General features: G+C 31.2%; 1 pseudogene; it reads left to right on the top strand.

Annotated features, from left to right (window-relative positions):
* The first annotated feature begins 677 nt into the window (after window positions 1–677).
* LOC115992198 lies at window positions 678–3,192 on the top strand (annotated as a pseudogene).
* The last annotated feature ends 4,039 nt before the right edge of the window (window positions 3,193–7,231 follow it).

The following is a 7,231-nucleotide window of genomic DNA, read 5'->3' as shown; positions in this document are numbered from 1 at the left end:
TAAAATTACTGTAATTCAATTTTATTTATTAAATATATATATATATATACTTATATATATCATATCTATAAAAAGAACATATAATTTGAACTTCATTGACAAAAAAAAAAAAAACTCATTAATTTGTTGACTTGATAACAAATCATAAATAACAATTATTATGGAGTGGATATTATAGATTAAAATTAAATCGTATCTAAAAAATCAAATTCACAAAGTTCTATCGTATTTAAAAAAAAAAAAAAAAACAGAGAGAGAGAGAGAGAGAGAGAGAGCGTATAGAGTCATAAAAATCTAATTGTTTAGAACTTTTTCATCATGGACTGCATTAATTCTCTCTTTCTCATTTTTCTTTACTTCTTTCCCCTATTTTAAAGGGATGTCAAGATGAGTATGATAAATTAACAATACTCAATTATATTATTACACATTTTTAATACGAGAGTCATTTTATAAGTATAAGTACTTGTGAAATATGAGGAGTTAGGGTTAAAATTCAAGTTTTCAAGAGTGAGTTTCACACACATATATTTAAATTAGATTAGAGTAAAATTTTTATCTTAAAAAAAAAAAAAAAAAAACATTAGCACCAGAAACAAATTAATGTAGCCTCAGCTCTTGAGTTCTCTTTTCCACGTGAGTGAGAGAAAGTGACCAACATGCATATAAATTAATGCAGGTTCAGAGAGAGGACCAAGAAGTGAAGCTGAAGACTTGCAGTCTAGCACTGCTTCTTTTTCTGCACAGAAAGCGAAGCTTCTCTTTTCTATCATTATTACTCCCTCGAAACTCTTGCCTCAATGGTTCCAGCATTCTCTTCTTAACCCCCTTTTTCAGTCAAAGAACACAAAAAACATACAAACATAAATAATACTACTAGAACCCAACAAAAAAAGAAGAAAAAGAATGAGTCCTAGAGAGATGGAGTTTGAGCTTGAAGACCCATTAACAAGCTTCCAAGACCACCAATCTGATACTGTCCTAATTCTCTTCACCTCTGAATCTGATCACATGCCCTCACAAAACTTCTTAATCAGCTTAAAAACCAGTGATTCCCTTGCTTCTTTTCGTCGTGAATTTATTTCTTATATGTCACAGGTAAATTTAATCAATATAGCACTATATATATATAATAAACAAATAGTTTTCTTGTTATCTTCTTGATCTTGTACTTTGATGTGAAATTGTTCTGCTTCATTTTGCACAGTTTGCCAGAAATTTGGACCCGTTCGTACCCTACCTTGCTGTCAATTATATGGACAGGTTTATTTCAAAGCAAGAAATCCCGGTACACAAACAAAATCTGATTCTGAGTCTTGTACTTTATTTTCTTTTTACAATGTCAATTTTCAGACTCAAAAAACAAGCATGTTTATTCCATTAGTTCTTGGAAAACCAAAAGGAGCATTTACTTGAAAAATCAAACCCATTATGGAGAACCTAATTTTAGTCTTTTAAATATGCAGCAAGGAAAGCCATGGGTGCTCAGGCTCCTTGTAGTGTCTTGCCTCTCTCTCGCTGCAAAGATGAAGAACACACCCCTCTCACTCTCTGATTTCATGGTAATTCTTTTTCATTTATTTCATGGCCTTCAATTGTAAATTAACCAAAAAGAGTTATATTAAGAATACTACAAATTTTACAATATATTATTACGGATAATATCAATCACATTTATTGCCACCGTAATTTACAAATGTTTTTGTACTAAAATTTGTGACAATTTTGGTATTTTTAAACTAAAAATGAAATGTTTGACATGAACTAAGTTATTGCAATGAAACAGAGAGAGGAAGATTGCATCTTTGACGCACAGGCAATAAATAAAATGGAGCTTCTCATTCTTGATGCTCTGGAATGGCGAATGAGGTCAATTACACCTTTCCCATTTTTGCAATTCTTTCTATCTTTATCAAAATTCCAAGATCCAACATTAATCCAAGCTCTCAAACGTCGAGCTTCAGAGCTCATCATCCATGCTCTTAATGGTACTAACCTTACCATCATGCTAGCTAATAATTTTTTCCTTTTTATTTTTGGGTTTCAGCTCAATTACTGACTTAATTATGTTTATGATTTTAATTGCAGAAATTAAGCTTTTAGAGTATAAACCATCCATCATTGCAGCTTCAGCGCTTCTCTCTGCCTCTCATGAGCTATTCACATTGCAATTTACTTCTTTCAAAGCTTCGATTTTATCTTGTGAATATGTAAATAAAGTAAGTGACAATCAAATAAAATAATCAAGCAACTACCCGCTCAATAACTTGTTATTTGATTAATGCTATAAAATTTGTAAAATTAGATTACATGTTCTCATTTTGTGCTAGTAGGATGTTATTACTATTCACTCAAATAACTTGTTATTTGATTAATGTTATAAAATTTTTAAAATTAGATTACATGTTCTCATTTTGTATATGTTATTAAAATTCCTGTTCTGTGTATAATTTATTTTAAAAAAAAAATTAAACATTTTCTATTTGTAATCATGTTATGTATTATTTTAAAATTTAGTAGTAGCTTTAGTTGAAATATATATTTAATATAAAAAAAACTATTAAATAGTATAATATTATTGATTTTGCCAAAACATTAAGGTTGTGGGTGGTTGTAGGAGAACTTGATGAAGTGCTTCAACATGTTACAAGGAATGGTGGCAATGGAGGGCTATGATTCATCATTGGATTATACGGTATCAAGCACAAGCGGTCCATTGAGCTTGCTGGATTGCCATTGCACCAAATGGGAATGCAACAATTCCACTGTGGGGCCAGAAAAGATAGACATCAAGCGGCGTAAATTGAATGGTGTGTGCTATCAGATTTCGCAGATTCAGCACAGCCGATGGGAGTGAGAGAGAGTGAGGCAAATTATTGCAACTCTACAAAGTGTTTCATTTCTCTGTACCAGTTTCATCAACAAAACAGAACAAGAAAAAGAGGATAATTGATGGCTCTGATACAAGATACAAAGACAATAAACGGCTCACGATGAGGCTCAAAATTATCACCAATTCCAAAAAATTGAAAAAACATTGTCATTTGGTTCATGGGGTTTTGGGTATTTGACTCTGGGACCTAGAAAGGACAGAAAGCTTTATCTACTTCTTTGTCCTCTTGAAATGGGTGTGTTTCACTTTGGCTATGTCTCTTGCTTGGTGGCAGAAAGGAATAACAAACATTACTATTAGCTGCGTGTCCATTTTTAGTGCTGAACTTCAGCATTTTCTAACCACAAATTGCATCAATAGAATAAGACACCAGTGGTTCTATGATTATAAATTATTCTATAATTCTAACGTGATAGATTGAGAGTGAATACTATCACTTATTCATGAACTCATTATTTTTTCTTTATGACTCCCCTCTGTCATGTTATTATTGTGTGAAAAATAAATTGTATAATAATATCTGACACTTAGAATTTTTTTCAAAAGATAATGGTTTTCATTTTCTAGACGAGGCAAGGACTTTAGGGAGCACTTCTTGGTCAAAGGATGGTAAAGAACTAAGAACTGTAAAAAAAAATTAAAAAAAAAGAAAAAAGAAAAAAAGAAAAAAAGAGAGAGAGAGTTGCATTAATAATGGTGGGATAGTAACATTGTAACAGCGTTGAAGACACGCAGCTTTTCTAGAGATACTAGTATCTATGTCGAACAGAGAGACCACCGCTTTTAGGTGCTTTTAATGCAATTGGGGGAAATGGAGTTGTGGGATATCTTTTATATTGGACCACTGGTTTTTGATCTTGCTTCAATGTGGATAGAGCTGTTCCCCTAAGATGGCTCCTCTTTTGTGTGTATTTGTTTCTTTAAAAAATAAAATAAAATAAAAAGGGTTCCTCTCTTTCATTATTAATCAAATAATTAATTTAATTGATAAGTTTTCCGTCATCACCTAATAAATTTAGGTTTGAATTCATATTGCAACAAAACCAATTAATTAATATGTTATTAAAATAAAAATAATTATCATATGAAGTGTATGATAAATTTAATTCTATTATATATATATTTTTTAAATTAATCGGAGGTGTTGGCCTTCAAAATTAAAATATAAATAATATATTCTTAGTACCTTTTCTTCCACTCTCCTTACTCCTTTGAGTAAAATTGGATTAAATTAAGAGCAATATTAATACCACAACATATTACAAAAATTTTGTCCTAACTTGTAATGTGACGAGATGTAAGTAATAGAAATTTAAACTTACATGGACCTATTATTTTTTCTTCACCACCTACAACTCATTACGTGGTGACTGGCGAGTTGTGACAAATTTTTGTTTTAAATGGTATGGTAATAGCATCGATCTTGCAATGTATCTAAACTATGATTGATTCTAATAAATAAATAAATCAAAATGAAGAAACTTTTTTTTTTTTAAATTCCTGAACAATTTAGTGCTATAGGATTAGAGAATTTATTCATTGTTACTGGAGAACATTAGACAATCTGAGAACTTTGTATGTAGAAACTACATAGGGAGTTCGAATATTCAAACTGAGCTCATATTTTCAATTTTTAACTATTATCATCTTACTTGTGGGGGGAAAAAAACCACTACCATCTTCAAGGCAGAAAAAATTCTCCAAGATTAAGATAGTTGAAAATTTTCTTTTTAATTTAACATTTTTCCCCTCTTAGGTGGAAAAGAAAAGCATTTTAGTTTCCTCAAAATCTAAGGATAGAATTTGGGAGCTGTGACCATTTCAGGGCAATGTATGTATTTTATTTTATTTTTTGGAGAAAGATGTATGTATTTGATTAACAAAAAATAAAATAAATAGAATGTAGTGTATTATTGGATCAAGTGTGGACCTGTTTTTAAACTAGGTTGGGCTACCTTATAAACTAATGAGTCCATTATTGGATCAAGTGTGGGTTTCATATTATTTGGGCTTAAGAAATTCGTGCTGAGGGCTGAGGCCCATTACTAAAATTCTCTCTCTCTTAAAGCTTTGATAATTATAAAATTCATCATCTTGAGAAAGAAATTAATTTGTATGACTGAGAATTTTTTTTATTTTATTTGAGAGCTACGTTGGGCCTAAAGCAACTTTTATTCATGAGATTTTTCTATTCTGGACCTTATCCCCAACATGTTATATTAATTTTGTTAATTACAAGAGTCCCTACATTGTAGACCCCAATATCCATTGTAAATCACTAAATTAACTTCTTCTTTTCCCTAATTGGTTGTGGCCTTGTGGGTTGCATTTGAATCCTTTGGGATGAATGGAATCATTTTGAATTATTCAAACTATATATTTTTTTTTTATGTCAAAATTATTTAAATCGAACAGTGATGAATGACCGAATGTGAATGTGTTTGAGAGCTACAATATTGTCTCAAATTCATTTATATGCATTTTTATATAACTGGATGTGAATGCTAAACGAGTACATCAAGTTTCTATAGTCTCATGGCATGTTTTTTGGACTTAGGTATTTTTCCATACGCACACTAAACTTATTGACTGAAGTAAAACCCAACTTTGCAATCAGTATTGTCATCGAAAGTAGTAAATATGGATAAACAGATAGTTTTTTTACATCATCCAATAGAGTGCAACAAGGTCAGATTCGATTATGAGTGTCCTGTCTCCATCTTGTCATCTCTTTGAAAAGGGAAAAGCCCGTGTAGGACGAGAGTGGAACATGTTGGGATAGAGTTGATTGGTTGTATTTTTTTCCTACATTAATGAGGCGACTTCAACAATAATTAGATAGAGAAAAGAGAGAGGAGAGAGGCAATCGTGAGAGTGTTGAGAGAAAAAAGTTTTTTGAGAATTATAATAGATTTTTGACAAAATTTCACTCAATATTTTTTATGGATGTGAATTTTGACAAATCCACCATTGGATTATATTTTCATATTTTATCCTTCATACTTGCATTATTTGTAGAAGATAAAAAATTAATAACTATGTCATTAATCAAATGTTTAAATTTTAAGTTTTTGAAATAAAAGTGCATAATAAATAAGTTTATGGATCAAGTAATAAATAACATCTAATTAACACGAAATTTCATACGCATGTTAAGAATATAAAGAACATGTAATCCAAAAGCCATAGATGGAGGGAGGGGGGGCCTAGTGGGGCCATGGCTCCCCTAGATTTCCCAAAAATGCACCCTCCCCCTCTTGTTAATGTTAAAATTATAAAATATCGAGTAAATATTAGGTGATGGCCTCCTTTCATAAAAATAAAAAATAAAGAAAAAAAATTATAAATGCTCTTTAATCTATTGTTGTCTCCTTTATTTTCCTTTTAATATTGAATTTTTTTTCATATATAAGTCATTAATATTAGGAGCATTTAAAGAATAAGTTAATAAAAATTTATAAGTAAATCTCTTTAACAAAAGATTTTTGTTGTTTTCCAAAAATAAAGTCATACGCATTTATATAGAAAGTTAAAGCTACCAGAATACAATGATACATTTGCCTTGGCCCCCATTGAGAAAATTTTCTAGCTTTGCCATTGCCAACGGCTAGATTTTATAATATGTAGTCATGTTAATTTTTTTTAGTTGAAGTTGTAGCCAAACTTTATCCTATTAGAATAAGTACTAAAATAAATAACTTATATATATATCCCACTTGTAAAATATTAAATTGTATACACACATATCCAGCATGGAGCAAGCAAAACTTATCCCTATCCATTCCCCTTTTAGAGTAAGGAAAACCTACACAAAGTAGAGTGGATAGGGCTGAAATTGTTGTCATCCTTACACTCAATTAAGATTAATAAGTGTGAGAGTGCTTTTTTTTCTTTAGCACACAGGCCCAAGGATCCTGGGCCAAATAATTGTAGTTTGGTGGACTGGGCTTGGTTCACCGCAGCTAAATGGTGGCTGATTACAAACCAAGTTGTGCGCAAGTCACATAAATCTCCTCAAGGCAAAAATGCGATTCCTCCTAAGCAATAAAATACCATTATAAGTGTTTTAGTATCATAAAATGACCCTTTACTCTTACAAAATAAGTATAATAGATGTTCATAATATTCACAATGAGAAAGAGATTGAAATAGAATATTTAAGGCTTATCTTTTATCGTATAAACATTTTAAAGAATTCCTTCACTTGGTACCCCGGGCGTACTGTCGTGGGATCCCGGGACGTACTGTCATGGGATCCCGGGGCGTATTAGGCCTGTAAGAACCCAGAATCTTTGGTTCTCTGCACTATACAATCTTTCTCCATGCTTGTTATGCAAT

The sequence above is a fragment of the Quercus lobata genome, chromosome 5, assembly GCF_001633185.2.
Source record: "Quercus lobata isolate SW786 chromosome 5, ValleyOak3.0 Primary Assembly, whole genome shotgun sequence".
NCBI lineage: Eukaryota > Viridiplantae > Streptophyta > Magnoliopsida > Fagales > Fagaceae > Quercus > Quercus lobata.
The sequence above is the reverse complement of the archived record's forward strand: the minus strand, read 5'-3'. Positions and strand labels throughout refer to the sequence as shown.